Below are 15,729 nucleotides of genomic sequence, written 5' to 3' on the forward strand. Positions count from 1 at the left end.
AATGTTAGCAGGTGTAGAGGCTAATACTAAGCCCCATTATTACCCCTGTACCCACCGCCACCAGGGTTACTGGGAAGAGCCAGGTACGAACCAGTACCCGACAATCTATCGTGATTGTCAGGCACCGGGGCGGTCGCAAGCTGGTAGTATTAGGCTGTGGAAGGCTAAAAACAGTGGCCCTCCCCACCCTGGTAATGCTAGGCTGCTGCTGTGTTGTATCTAGCTGGTTATGAAAATAGGGGGGGTCACCACATCGTTCTTTACAACTTTTTTTTTTAAATGACTTTGGGGCCCCCCATTTTTCATAACCAGCCAGATACAATAAAGCAGCAGCAGGTTAGCATTACCGGGGGCGAAATGTCCGCTGTTTCTGGCCATTCCTAGCCTGATAATACCAGCCTGCAGCTGCCCCATTACCCGACCATCACTACAGATGGTCAGGTACTGGATCGTACCCGGCTCTTCCCAGCACCCCTGGTGGCGGTGGGTACCGGCGTAATAATGGGGCTTAGTGTTAGCCTCATGCATTGGCTAACACCAAACCCCGCCTTCGTAATGGACGCTGTCAATCAGCCAGCGGCCAATACTAAGGCGGAAGTAATATAGTTTATAGATTACTGTCTGCTGGAGCCTTGTATCTAAGCCTACCATGTGGTATGCTGATATGCGGGGCCCCTTAGACAGGATCACACATGGGCCATGTATCTAAGCCTACCATGTGATTGGCTTAGATACAGTGCCCAGCTGACAGCATCACACAATCTGTGATCCTGTCTCATGGGCCCTCTAAGCTTGCTACATCGTAGGCTTAAATCGGTTGTCCAGTCCCTAAACATTGATGGCCTATCCTCAGGACAGGCCATCAATAGCTAATGGGTCAGGGTCCGACTCCCGGGACCCCTGCCAATCAGCTGTTTTGAAGGGGCCGCAGCGCTCGTACGAGAGCTGCTTCCCCTTCATTTCCCTTACTCGCTCACACTGTGAATCGCCGACACGGATTCACAGTGTGAGCAAGTGACCGGAATGAAGGGGAAGCACCAGCTCTCGTACGAGCACTGCAGCTCCTTCAAAACAGCTGATTGGCGGGGGTCCCGGGAGTCGGACCCCGCCAATCAGCTTCAGCAGACTGGGATATTAATCTTACCTTCCTCTTCAGCCGCAGCTGATGTCCTGACTCTATCCAGGATCAGGATGCTGTGCGCGGCGCATAGCGTTGTGACGTTATGCGCTGCGCACAGCGCTGTGACGTCAGGACCTCTGCTGCGCTCCGGAAGCAGGATGGTAATTGTATGCAATTGCGACTGGTGCAACTCCTATAGCTACGCCACTGACCCTAGTTTTATATATCTTTACAATACTACACATATAACTGGTATCGCTGCTTCCATAAAAATCTGAACTACAGTATTACAACATAACATTATTTAACCCACACGGTGAACGCCGCAAAAAAATAAATGTAAATGCCAGAATCGCTGTGTTATGGTCACTTCATCTCCCCAAAAAAATTAAATAAAAAGTGATTAAAAAGTATTATGTACCCCAAAGTGGAACCAATAGAAACTACAGCTCGACCTGCAAATAATAAGCCCTCACACCACTCAATAGACAGAAAATGTAAAAAAATAATCGCTCTCAGAATAGGGCACATTTTAGTTTTTAACAATCATTTTTTTCCTTGTAAATGTAGTAAAATATATAAAAAAAACATAAAATCGCAGTAATTGTGTTAACCCGCAGAATAAAGTTAAATGTCATATTTACTGCACAAAGACCCCCAAAAAATAGAGGAATCAAAGTTTTTTTTCCCATTCCACCCCACAAAGACTTTCTTTCCAGTTTCCCAGTACATTATATTGTACAATATATGGTGTCGTGAAAATATACAACTCATCCCGCAAAAAACAAGCCCTAAGATGGCTATATAGATGGAAAAATAAAAAAGTTGGCTTTTGGAAGGTGGGGAGGAAAAATATAAGTAAAAATACGAAAAATGGCTGCAGCGGAAAGGGGTTAAGAAAACATTATTTTCACATTGTACCCATTAAATGAAAGTTTTACATAAAAGTATGCAGAATTTCTAGTTTATCAGCAAACAGTAGACTGCATAATAGGAAGTTGTATGTTTGTAGTGTAGTTTGTGCTTCGTGTGAGATACAATTACAATATAAGGAGGAAACACTCAGTGTAGTACAATGTGGTTAAAGGGGGAGACAAACTTTTAATTTAACTGAAAAAAGTTTTTAAACCAAACACTAGCTGTTTATGCCATAAAATAAAATATAATATAAAATGCTGATTATGGAAATACAAGGGGGCTGCACGTTATTTTTTAAAATTATTTGATGAAAATCCCAAAAATCTTATATAAAAAAATAATTTTTAAAAACAATGTGCAGTTCCCCCGGATTTCCAAAATCAGCCAAGGAAAACCAACAGCCGCAGTGTGATAATATCAGGATGTGAAGGTTCATGGCTATTGGTGCCTTCCCTTCCTAAAAATACCAGTCTGCGGCTGCCCCGGGATCGTCCCGTCTCATCAGATTGGCCGATCCTGACTGTTCCCAGCACTTCCCGATACCTCTGGGGCATTGGATACCAGTGTAATAGTAGGGGTTAGTGTCAGCTAATCGTGGACATAGCATACCTCTGGCTGACACCAAGCCCCAGCGATAGTAAGGGTATGTTCACACGCAGTGACTTAAAACGTCTAAAAATACGGAGCTGTTTTCAGGCGAAAATAGCTCCGGATTTTCAGACGTTTTTGTAGCAACTCGCGTTTTTCTTGGCGTATTTTATGGCCGTTTTCGGAGCTGTTTTTCAATGGAGTCAATGAAAAACACCTCCAAAAACATCCCAAGAAGTATCCTACACTTCTTTTGATGAGCCGTCATTTTCCACGCCGTATTTTGACGACGCGTAAAATGAAGCCTCGTGGGAACAGAACACCGTAATTTCCATTGAAAGCAATGGGCAGATGTTTGTAGGCGTATTAGGGGCGTAAAACGCCCGAATTACGTCTGAAAACACTGCGTGTGAACATACCCTAATAGAGCGGCGTCAGTCAGAAACTGCCATTACTAAAAAAAACACGTTATTGAAATAAACACTTCCCCACTACAGCTCTCTATCACCAGTTTATTTGTAAAAATGTACATCCAAGACACGGATACCTGTAAAAAAAAAACACAGGCAATAAAACATGGCAATTACAAGCATACAATGATATAATTACATCCAAGAAGCTGATTCCTGACGTCCCCGGCGCTGTCAGCGAGGATGTTTCTGTAGCTGGAACTCCATCAAGATCCTAGCAGGGAAAGTGTCAGAAGAGATGGACACAGCGCTGACGTCATCAGCACTGACGTCGTCAGCGCTGGTCCATCCGAGGGCAGTGGAGCAGAGGGCATGTCTCAGATTTGCAAACAAAAGTCTCCATATGCAAGCCTGAGACAGCGGCGACAATCTTGCATCCAGAACAATAGAGAACGGACAAGAGGGAACAGTGTCAGAAGCAAGAAACAGAAGGACACAGGTAAGGTTTCGTTCACATCTGCATCGGGCTTCCGTTCATGGGTTCCGTCAGACCTTTCCTCAGGGGAACCCATGAACGGAACCTAGTTGCCTACGCTATTGATTCCACCAAAAGAACGGAAACCATAAGCAATGGAAGCATTACCATTGAAATCAATAGTAATGGAAAGCTATGGTTTCCGTTTGGTTTTTGTTCACGGGTTTCCCTGGCGGAAAGGTCTGACAGAACCCGTAGACAGAACCCCGACGCAGATGTGAACAAAGCCTAAGTTAACCATAATTTTGCAGTTTTTAATGAATTTTTTTATGTCTTTTTAAAACTGGATGGTTGCTTTAATTTTCGCTGTGGTGTGGCTTTATGAAATATATACGCACTGCCAGGTTTCCTTACAGATTACAGCTGGTCAATGGGGACGAGGGGGGACACTTTGTGGTCTACTTATTGTCAAGGGACCCTTCTGACAAATAGAGATTGTCCAAAGCGGAGAACCATTTTAAGGTCTGGTTTTGACTCTCCCTTTTTGTTAGAAAAATCCCTAAAAATACCTGCAGTGATCAGCACAATCTGCAGGGGAACCTAACAGGAAGTTTTTAATTTCCCTACAGCGCCACCTCAGCGGATATGAAGCATTGCAGTTTCCCACTGAAATTAATAGGATGTCCATGTAATGCACAGTTGATCCAGGTCCTCTAGAGACACTCTTTGTAGGATTTCTAAATCTCAAACAGCTGTAGAGAAAACTATTCCTTCTATGTATAGACCCAAATTCCTGGTGCTCTAGAGTTCTGTGATTTATAAATAAATTAAATATTATATAAAAGTTTTGACTTTTCATTTACAACTTTCCATAATCTGAAGTAATAACACGTTGTACTCCAAAATGAGTCAAATGTGAAATCCAATCTTGTTGTTGTACCTTGTAAAGTTGTGTACTTGTCACCTTGTTATTAATCAGATGTTCCATCACCGATTATAAGTCTTACATTATAGAAGCTTTATAGATCCTGAAACTCCAAATAGGAGAATTTTCCAGAAGTGATATAAACCAGATGCTGTATTGTCAAATCGTCAAGCAAAACCAATGACTCATGTTACTCCTGTCTAGTTATAGAGATAGAGAAATATAGGATTGGCTTGTACTCATGCTCTTCATGTGGTTGGGATACATGCGTTTACTAAGCAATGAAGCTGTACAATAAGTATAGCGGGCAGGGTCAAATTTAGAGTTTATTCCGCCCTAGGAACTTTAATCCCCCCCCCCCCTTCCATCAAATCCAAAACCTCTGGACTGGTCTCAATTCCTCTCCCTCCATCAAATCCAAAGATTCTGGTCGGGTCCATTGATTCTCCTCCCCCACCTCAACCAAATCCAAAGCTCTTGGGCTGATTATCCATTTGGACATCCATATCTCCCCTAATCAAAACCAAGGCAGACAGCCCCTGGGCTAATCTCATCACCCCCTCCCCATTAAATCCAGGAGTTGGTTATCCTGCAAGTTCAGAACTGTCTATTAGATCCCATTTAAGTGGTTACACCCATTTGAATCCATGATAGATTAGGGGGTTTCTACCATTTGATTTACATGACATGCCTACTGGTTTGAACCTACAAAATATTTTTTATTTTGAACCTGCAAAATATTTTTTATTTTGAACCAAACAATCATTAAGATAAAAAACCCAACTTTATTGTGATATGTATTCACCCTCTGAAAGTCAGTACTTTGTCGTGGTGCCGCTTTTTGGTGCCATTACAGAGAAAAGTCTCTTGGGGTGAGTCTCTATTGGCTTAGCACATCTAGACACTGGAGTCTTTGCCCATTCTTCCAGGCAAAACTGCTCCAACTCCGTCAGATTAGATGGTTATGTTGTGGTACAGCCCCGTACTACATCCCGTACTGTGTTAGCTCCTGTGCCTTATCTAGTGTTGGAGTCGTGTTGTGTCATCTGCCACGCCTGCTGTCATATACAACCTCTGGTATAATCCGCCATGACTGGTGTCATCTTCCTCACCTGTTGTCATATACCACATCTGGTATCATCCGCCACGTCTAGCGTCATCTGCCACATCAAGTTCCATCCGTGCCAAAGTCTCTGCTACTGTCTGGACTCTTTCAGGTACTCTAGTGCTAGGACTTTGCATAGACTTTTGATATAGACTGTTGTTTTGCCAGCTGGCACTCCACTAGGGCACAGCGGCTTAGTTGGTCCACATACCCCTAGATCTTGACAGGCACAGGGTATGGTGCTATTATATTCAGGGGCACAGTGTATGGTACTATTATTTTCAGAGGCATAGTGTGTAGCACTATTATATTCAGGGACACAGGGTATTACACTATTATATTCAGGGGCATAGAGTGTGGCACCATGAGAATTTTTTCTTGGCTTATAGGTGCGAAATATTGGAAAAATTAGCTTCCGAAGACATCTGAGCGACAAACGCTGCAGAAATAGGTCGTGGCCAAGAGGTGTCATCATAGAGGTCTGGACTGGATGGAAAAGAAAAGAGAAAAAGAACGACTCCAATCTGAGAAGACATTACATTCACTAAATGTAAATGTTTATTCTTCCTGTTACTGATCAGTACTGTAGTCACTGTATGATATGCAGCGAGATGATGGGTGTATCATTCTTTTTTGTGAAACAGCAACTCCCAGCATATCCTTACCATTGTTCATGCTATACTGGGAACTGTGGTTTTATGCTATACAAAACATATGGCAGGGGTTATTTGTGCTTGTGCTCCATATATGTACTGTACTTTGTTCTGGTGCTGTATATATGTACTTAGCTTGGTCCAGGAGTTATATACATCAGAACAACCAAGCAAAATACATATATACAGCACCAAAGAGAAGCTCAATACATATATACAGCACTAAAGAGAAGATCGGTACATATATACAATTTCAGAACCAAGCTCAGCATATAAATACAGCACCAGAATCGAGCTCAGTGTAACACCACCGGGTTTGTGGACACGCTTGACCACTACAACATAATGTAGTAGTAGCTGGTCAAATAAATATAGGACCGTCACTAGTCAGTGGTATCTGGTTGGCAGGCTGGTGCCGGATAGCTGGAGGCTGGCTTGTGCTGGATTTTTGGAAGTGGGCCTGTGCCGGATTATTGGAAGATGACCTGTGCTGGGTTATCGGAAGCTGGCTTGTGCTCTATTATCGGAAGCAGAACTGGTCTCGAACAATGGAGGCAGATACTGGACTTGTCATGGACAACGGATACTGAAATCTTCAAGGACACGGGATTTGACACGGACACCAGACACGGATACTGAAGTTGTCACGGATGCTGGATACAGAAACAGGCTACGGAACCTTTGCAGACCAACACAAGGTCAGCAACAACATTGCTCAGGCACTGAGGAAGTGGGCGGAGTTCCTTAAAAAGTCCAGAGTGTGCTGGAAAAGTTTGGGAGCAATATTCTTGGTGAGCGAGCGCGCACTCTACGGGCACAGTCTGGAAGAGAGAGTAGCATGCTGGCGTCCCAGAGCAGAGATACACCGGTGCAGAGGACAGGATGGCTGGCGGCTACAAAACTAAAACCAAGCATAGTGCATATATGCATCATAACAACCAAGCTCAAAACATATATACATGTACCGAGCTTGGTTTTTGTGATGTATTTATGTACTAAGCTTGGTTGTGGTGCAGTATATACAGAATGTACTGAGCTTGGTTCTGGTGATGTATTATGTGCTGAGCTTTGTTCTGGTACTGTGTATATGTACTGATCGTCTCTTTGGTGCTGTATATATGTATTGAGCTTGGTTTCAGTGTAGTATATATGTATTGAGCTTTGTTCTGGAGTTGTACATTTGTATTGAGCTTGGTTCTAGTGTTGTATATATATGTACTGAGCTTTGTTCTGGTGCTGTATTTATGTACTGGGCTGTGTTCTAGTGCTGTATTTATGTACTGAGCTTGGTTCTGGTTTTATATATATGTATGATTTTGGATCTGGTGTTGTATTTATGTACCGAACTTGGCCTGGGAGATTTTTTCATCGCTTAATGCGCACGGCGCACTGTCCTCCACCTTTCTCACAGTGCACAGCCTAACTAAATGGGCTGAGCACGCTCACTATATTGAATGTGCGCATATAGGTCTATATGTAATTGGTGATTTTAATATGATGTGTGGGTGGGTAAGTAGATATGTAGGCTTATGTAATTATATACATAGTGTGGAAATCCAGTTAAACATTCTGGACATGGAATTTCTTTATTTAGAGTCAACTTTAATATAGGGTGTATTTGGAATATTGTAATTGTTTTATTTGTTTATTAGAATCATTTTCCATGGTGCGATACACAGCGAGTGCTCCCTTTCCACCGGGCATATGTCTTTGTGAGAAAAAAAGAGATCTTGTTGTTAAAAATTTGAATCCCACCCCTGCCTGTATGCCAATAGGTGGTTTGGTGTGTGGTCTGTATTCCTTTTAGGTGGGCTGAATGGGATCATGTGTACTATTTGTAATTCAAATACTTAAGGTTGTGGGTCTGACCTATGTAAATAGGCGGGGTGTAAGGAAAACGTGCAACTGACTTACTTTGCCCTCACCAATTATTCGTTTTTTAAACAAACTTCTGCCTTGCTTGCAGGTTGTTAACAAATGAAGACCTATGTCCGGCCAATGTACACCATGCTGTCTGAACCGTCCATTGCATCCCAAGTCCTTTTGCTGCATCACCAAGCAACCAATCCCACTTCTAGGGACAGGCATGCCTGCCTGCATGATTCTGGTCTTCTACCCAGGTAGTCGTTGGTCACCATGACCAATCTTCGTGACTCCCTGACCACCAGTGTCCAACAAATGTACAGCAAACAGTAGAAAATATGGTCTAGCGATCCAATCTTTGGACTTTATTAGAAACAAACTTCTTAAACCACAACTCGTGAAGTGGTGATACAAAACCGCATACGCGTTTCGAACGCCAACTGCCTTCCTCGCCAACAAATGGCTTCCGAACAGTCTATTACATCCCAAGTCCAAGTACTTGTGCTGCATGAATTCTGGATGCTTTATGTGTGGCGTTATCCTGGCCCCTTTCACTGCTTCCCGCTTGAGTCCTGTAGGCACAAAAACACAGTGCAAATATCCATCGTCACCCATGCCTGCAACTCCTGCCTGAGTAATGCAATTCACTCAACTACTTGTCTATTACATCGTTAACTGATGATTCATTTAGATGCAATAGATATAGTTTATTATATACTTAGCCTTCTTTATGGGCATCATTCCTTTTTATTGGCATCTGATTAAAAAGGGGGCCCTGCTTCACCCCCATAACACTGCAATATTTAAAAAAAAAATCCCTTCACCCAATCTCTAATAACCTCATCTGCCTCTTTTTCCCTTGACAAGGAGCTGCAGCAGCTGCCGGCACCCTTGTTCCTATTTCCCCGAAGCCCTTCCAGATACTTTTGATACCATTGTCCGGAATGTTTTTACTTGCTTTTACCTTCTTCTTTCATCCTGTTTGAACATTTGTTCAGCATCTTCAACATCTTGCCCATCAGCCCTACTATCCTCAACATTAGACCACTCATAATCATCTGACAGATCAGAATCAGACTCACCCACCTGCTGTTGCCATGCCTTCTTCTTCCATTGCTTCACTACAAGTCATATTGTCACCTGTCCTTCCAGTGGTCCTGTAGTGAATTACTTTCTCTGCTGCTCTTCACGATCCAAAAAACTGCTCCTGTAATTACAAACATTATGACAGTACCCTGTGTTGTAAACATTTTGGCAACCCCCATGTTCAGACTATGAGGACCTCCTGGGATCATGCTGCCCTCACCCTCTCAGGAACCCTGCACAAGGGCCCTAGCATTTTGCCCATCATCCTGCCATGTTCCCTCAAATTTTTGCTAGGCTTATACTCATACCTGCCTTGTTTCTACGATGCTAGGACATTTCCAGCCAAACAGCCCTTGTGTTGCATGACTTGTGGGGGCTCCATACGTGGCGATATCCTGGTCCGTTTTGCTGCTTTTTGCAGATTCCTGGAAATATAAAAACCTTCTGCCAGTATTCATTGTCACCCATGCCTGAAGACCGTGACTGGATAACACAACTCACTCAACTACTTGTTTATTGAATCGTAGTCCTATGGCCACCTCCAGTTTCACATTGAAATAGCAGGCCCAAATAAAGCCGACTGAACTTCCAGCCTGTGGTGCTTTGAACTTGACGTGCAAGGAACTACAGTAGCCGCCAGCACCCTAGTTCCCACCTCCTCAAGGCCTTGATGTGTCGCAAACTTTTTAGGCAGGGCAACCCTGACTAAAATCCCCCTACACTACTCCACCCCTAATCCCCTCAACCAATTACCTCTACTGCACCCCTAATCCCCTCACACAATTATCTTACACCTAATCTTCAAGTACAAACCTCCATTTTGAACGAAAAAAAAAACCTAGCCTACACTATGCCTATTCCTACCAAACTCTTCATACTTCCCTACCACTGCCCCTTCCTGGGGGCCACATGGCCCACCTTAATAATAATAATAATAATCTTTATTTATATAACGCCAACATATTACGCAGCACTTTACAATTTAGAGGGAACATAAACAGACAATATCAGACATTACATAGTGACAAAGCTAGTTTACAATTCAGACAGGAGGATTGAGGACCCTGCTCGCAAGAGCTTACAATCTATGAGGAAATAAGGGAGACACAAAGTGTAAAAGTGTTTGTTCAGTACAATGGTCCAGACATCTTTTATACGCATGGGGTAGTACACATAAGTCTGCATTAGCCGGTCACCAGCCAGTATCCGTGTATAACGGACATGAAATTCAGTACGGTGCAAGGAGTGTGAAGGAATCTTTTTCTGAGGACTAATGGGGCCAAGGAAAGGAGTCTGATTAGGGAATGTTATAGGCTTGTCCAAAAAGATTTGTTTTCAGGACACGTTTAAAACTGTGGATATTGGGAATTAATCTGATTGTCTGCGGTAGCGCATTCCAGAGGACGGTGCAGTGCGAGAAAAATCTTGGACAAAAGAGTGGGAGCTTCGGATTATGGAGGATTTTAATCTAAGGTCATTGGCAGAACATAGAGCATCACAACAGTAAACTATTATGGGGTCTCTGAGAGGGTTCATACACATATTCACAAATAGATACAGAGAGTAACTATACTAGAAGTCCTGCCACCCATACCCCTATAATCCTGCAGCTAAACGCTGTGGACCCCAGGGTGACGGGTAGCATGGATAGGTCCGCTTTCTGCCGCTCGCTTTTATTACTTGTAGTAATGACAACCGTTAGGTGAGCAGTGTCTCCCCTGACTGCTAGCAAAGTTTGGGGCTAAGTGTGGAATACTTGGCACAAGTGCCAAGCGCTGTTACACTAAGTAGTAGAGAAGGCTCCTGAACCCTGTACCTTTTCTTCACCACGGCATTACAATATACAGTATTATATAATATAACCCCTCAGCGGTTACACAACATGAAATCAGTGGCTATTAAATGCATAGGCCTAATGGGCAACCATCTTTTAACTTATCAGAGGGCTTTTCCCATTGGACTTTCTCACATAAATCATGGGTGGACATACCATATGTGAGACCCGGGCAGCTGCATTGGGATCCAGCAGGTAAGGGGGTCCACTATCACCCTAAAAGTAGCTAGTAGCATCCTACTGTCAGATTGCATGTAAAGCATTGAGACAATGAATTTCATAGCTCACAATTACTGGAGGATGGAGAGACATAAGGGGATACTCTATGATATGGGAGATGATATATGGTTGGAGAGCTAAGGCTCATATACTGTTCTTTTACAGGGGCCCTCTGGTGTCTATGTATGTCCCCGTTTGGGGCAATATGTTGCAGGTAGGTTGCCCTCCTATCTTTAGCTGCTGTCAGCTCAATACATTTACAAATCAGAAAAATAGAGGACACATCTGGATTGATGTTAAGTGTAGAGATTGACCGGCGGGTACTGTATATAGTAACTAATCATAGACGTATCTCATCATGTGCTGCATGACTTGTGGACCCTCTATATGTGGCGATATCCTGACCCCTTCCACTGCTTTCTGCTTGAGTCTTATAAATATAAAAACATTCTGCCAGCATCCATTGTCACCCATGTCTGCAGATAATGACTGGATAATGTAACTTACTCAACTCCTTGTCTATTTCATTTCTGTGGTATGGCCACCTCCAGTTGTGATTTAATAGAGTAGGCCTAAATTAGGGCTACCGAACTTTCACCAATGGCGCTGTGAGATCAAAGGCACTAATGTGTCCACTGCAAGTAGTTGCAGCAGCCGCCGGCATCCTGACTCTCACGCTACTTCTCCCCAAGCGCTTGCGAATGCTTGTACCAGGTCTTGATGAGTTGCAAATGTTCTTGGCAAGGAGCCCCTGCCTTAAATCTCGCTACGCTACTCCACCCCTAATCCCCTCAACTAATGGTCTTTGCATCTATCTTCAGGCCAATACCTTTCCCCGTAGACTACTCGGCACTCCCAGACATGTGGACAGCTCCATTTAGAAAAAAAAACAAAAACATTACCTACACTATCCCTATCCCTGCCAACTATCTAAGACTTCCCACTACTACCCCTCTCTTCGTGGGGGCCACATGGCCCTCCTTGTGGTTTCTTATGGGAATTTTGCCCGTTCATGACTTTTTCAGTGCAAAGAGCTACTAGCGGGTACTGTATATAGTAAGTAATGATGGACATACCGCATATAGATTAAATATTGCTTCAGAGAGTCCCCCTGGCAGCAGGCAGCCGATCTTAAGTATTTCTGGAACAAAAAGTTTAAATTGTAAATATATTATGACGTGTGCCTGGTATAGTTCATCATATCAACAAATATATGTTCAGCCTATTGACAACATTGGGGTATTTGTTCCCACAGTCTTGCTTGTCATGTGTCTCTATAGGAACATTCTGGATGACATTAGATTATAGAATTTCTATAGGTTATTTGCTTTAATACTTACATATATACAGTGTATGTCCTAGCATGTCGGCTGTCACTGGTGCCACATATTCAGATGTTATAAATGTCTGTAAAATACATAATGGGTTTAATGCACATACATAAAATAACGCCATATCTATAATGAATAATAATATATTTACTTTCACACATTTAATTTTCTATCACACGACGAGTCCAATGCCCCTCTGCCACACAAATAACACCAGCAGTATAATGGCACATAATAGTTAGAGGACCAGGATATAGATTTTATATCCGGGACCAGGAGCTTATTGTTATTCTCCTATATAAACTTATCCTTAATGGAATACATCTAATTTGTCTATTGTGGAGTCTTTTGGACTGGAGTCGAGAGAGTAGAACATGGGGTATTAGGTTTTTCTGACAGTTCTACAAACCTCAGTATATATATGGCTAACAATAACGAATAGTCACTACTCATCTTCTATATTCCTGTGGCTCCTGCGCTGGTGGTTCTGTTGTCTTTGCTTACTAGACCACAGCGGTCATGTCAGTGTGGACGGCATGTTACTGCTGCAGTTATTATGTTACATCCAGGGCCGACCTTAGGTTTATTGATGTCCTGTGCAGTATCTTCTATGGGCCCCCTCCCACTTATGATGTACCATGTTGTACCCAAATAATGTAATCATATAGTGCCTAAATAACAATTATAACAACTAGGGATTGCATGTTTTTGTGTTTTTTTAGATTTGAGTACAAAGTGCTGGATCGGGAGTACAAGCTGTGGGTGCTCTGTGTATCTATGGTGGTGGTGCCCCCTTCAGTATTGACCAGTAATGCGCCCTGTGTGATCGTGTAGAGATGCAGGAAATAAAATACACTGACCTTGGACTCTCCTACTGAATACGTCTGGCTGAATGTAGAACCTTATGTGATGTGAGGTGGAGGGCTCTGCTTATTCTTTGACTTGCCCTCCTGGGACGTGTGGTTGTCATCAACTCTTATGAGGAATTAATGCTAGGAGTAAGAGGGACAATGTATTAGTACAAATCCCAATCAATGGAAACATTTTTATCTAGAGCAGAGACCTGACCCCAACCAGTGGCGGATTACCAAAGGTGTTAATGGGGTGACTGCCCGGGGCCCAGCGATGGGGCCCCATATGCCCCTGAAATTGGACAAACCATGACGGCGCAGGGAGCCATTGTGTTCCTGCTCTGCCGTATGATTTCGTAGGCCATGGCCTAGTTCAGGCCTGTAGCCTACGAGGCACTGGGAGTATGCTGATGACGTCAGCGGCCCAGCGCGATGACGTCACTAAATTACATCGTATGCGCCAGGCCACTGATTTCATAGGAAGCAGAATGTCTGACCAAGTTCTTTGTCTATTAGGTGAGTATTATTTTTTATTTTTGTGGCGCAAAGGGGGCGCTATTAATAGGGGCATAAAAATACTTAGTGGAGGCTTACAAAAGGGGGCTTCCTTACTGTGGAGGCATACAAAAGAGGCATTCCTACCCAGGGCATAAAAAAGTGTCATTCTAACTGTGGAGGGTATTGGTGGATACTGCATATAGTAACTAATGATAGACGCACCTTGTATAGATGAGATATTGCTTCGGAGAGTCCCCCTGGCAGCAGGCAGCCGATCTTAAGGTGTTCTGGAAAAAAGGATAATTGTGTAGTTTCAAATCTTCAGACAGACGTGTGCTCAGTATAGACCACCCAACAATGAAGGAAATGTACATTAGGGCTCATGTACACAGCAATTTCATGTGGACGGACCTGTATGGTGGCGCACAGACTGCAGTACTGGTAATGTAGACACTCTGTGTGCGCTGTGTGCTCCCCCATAAGCCAACGGTGTATTAGGAAATTACCTAAATAACAAGTCCCTTATATATTTCTAGTATCATAATATCTTCTTTATGGAGCATTTCTATAATAATACAGAGTTGCAGTAAAATACATCTGTAACACTTGTGAATTTTGCCGCGCAGCAAATCTGCAGCGTGTGAATTCAGCTTTGAGTACAATATAGTACTCAAATAATGCAATCATACAGTGCCCAAATAACACCGCCAGACAGATATTGTCTGCCACACTGTAATGTAATCCATTATCAAGGGAATGTATCCGCATCCTGAGCAGTGCCCTTTCCTTAGGTTTTTGCACCAACTGAGGGATTAGGTGTGCAGGCCCTGGGTGCTCAAGACATCAATGCCAGCAGTGCCCCATTCAGTAGTGACAGGTAATGCACCCAGTGTAACCGCACAGGTCGCACACCCCTAAGGCCGGCCCTGGTTGACAGGTCTGTAACATTAGAGAATTTGTTCCCACAGTCTTGTCATGTGTCTCTATAGGAACATTCTGGATGACATCAGATTATAGAATTTCTATAGGTTGTTATTTGCTAAAATACTTACATATATACAGTGGATCTTCTAGCATGTCGGCTGTCACTGGTGCCACATATTCAGATGTTATAAATGTCTGTAAAATACATAATGGGTTTAAAACATATATATATAAAATAACCACATATCTAAAACGAATAATAATATATTTACTTTCACACATTTCATTTTCTATCACAGGGCGAGTCAGACATTGAACACATTTTGTAATGTTAGTGTAAACCCAGGGAACATAACTATAGGGGTGAAGAGGTTGCAACCAGTCACACAGAGGCCCTGGTGTCCATGACATGCATAAGGGGGTCGCAATCTGGGCAAATCTGCAGTGCCCCCATCTTCTAGCTTGACTGCCCTCGACCGCCAGGTAATGTAAAAATAATCCCTTTACTGCCTTAAACCAGTGAATTTACACTGAACCCTTTCACAGCCTTAGACCACCAGATAAATGTAAAAAAAAACAATATAAAAAGATGACCTAGTGGGTGCGAGCCTACATTGCTTGTTGCCCAGGAGCCCATTTTCCATAAAACCAGTCTCTTCTGTCTGTGGGAGTGTAGATTATATATGGTATATGATAGTTGGCAGGACCTGATATAGATTTGGCATCAAGGCCCAGGAGCTTAAAGTTATATCTCTATATAAACCAGAACTTAAAGGGAAACTATAGAGAAATGTGGAGTTTCTGATTCTCTTTTTCTTTTGTGGTGTCTCTGGACACATATAATGTGGATACATGTAATGAATATACTGGGCATGCACCAAGTTTGCTGACGACAAATAAGTTTAGGTGGCAGCTTAGTCTGGATCCAT

The 15,729-nt window shown here is 43.0% G+C and overlaps 1 long non-coding RNA gene across 1 annotated transcript; it reads right to left on the minus strand.

Moving 5' to 3' along the window:
- Window positions 1-8,384: 8,384 nt before the first annotated feature.
- Window positions 8,385-12,605, minus strand: LOC142740447 (uncharacterized). The gene is made up of 4 exons (XR_012880679.1): window positions 12,537-12,605; window positions 9,452-12,337; window positions 9,144-9,264; window positions 8,385-8,629 (listed from the first exon to the last, which is right to left on the minus strand). It is a non-coding gene; the product is annotated as an uncharacterized LOC142740447 (long non-coding RNA).
- Between the last annotated feature and the right edge of the window lie 3,124 nt (window positions 12,606-15,729).

This window comes from Rhinoderma darwinii, chromosome 2 (assembly GCF_050947455.1).
Source record: "Rhinoderma darwinii isolate aRhiDar2 chromosome 2, aRhiDar2.hap1, whole genome shotgun sequence".
In the NCBI taxonomy this organism is placed as follows: domain Eukaryota; kingdom Metazoa; phylum Chordata; class Amphibia; order Anura; family Rhinodermatidae; genus Rhinoderma; species Rhinoderma darwinii.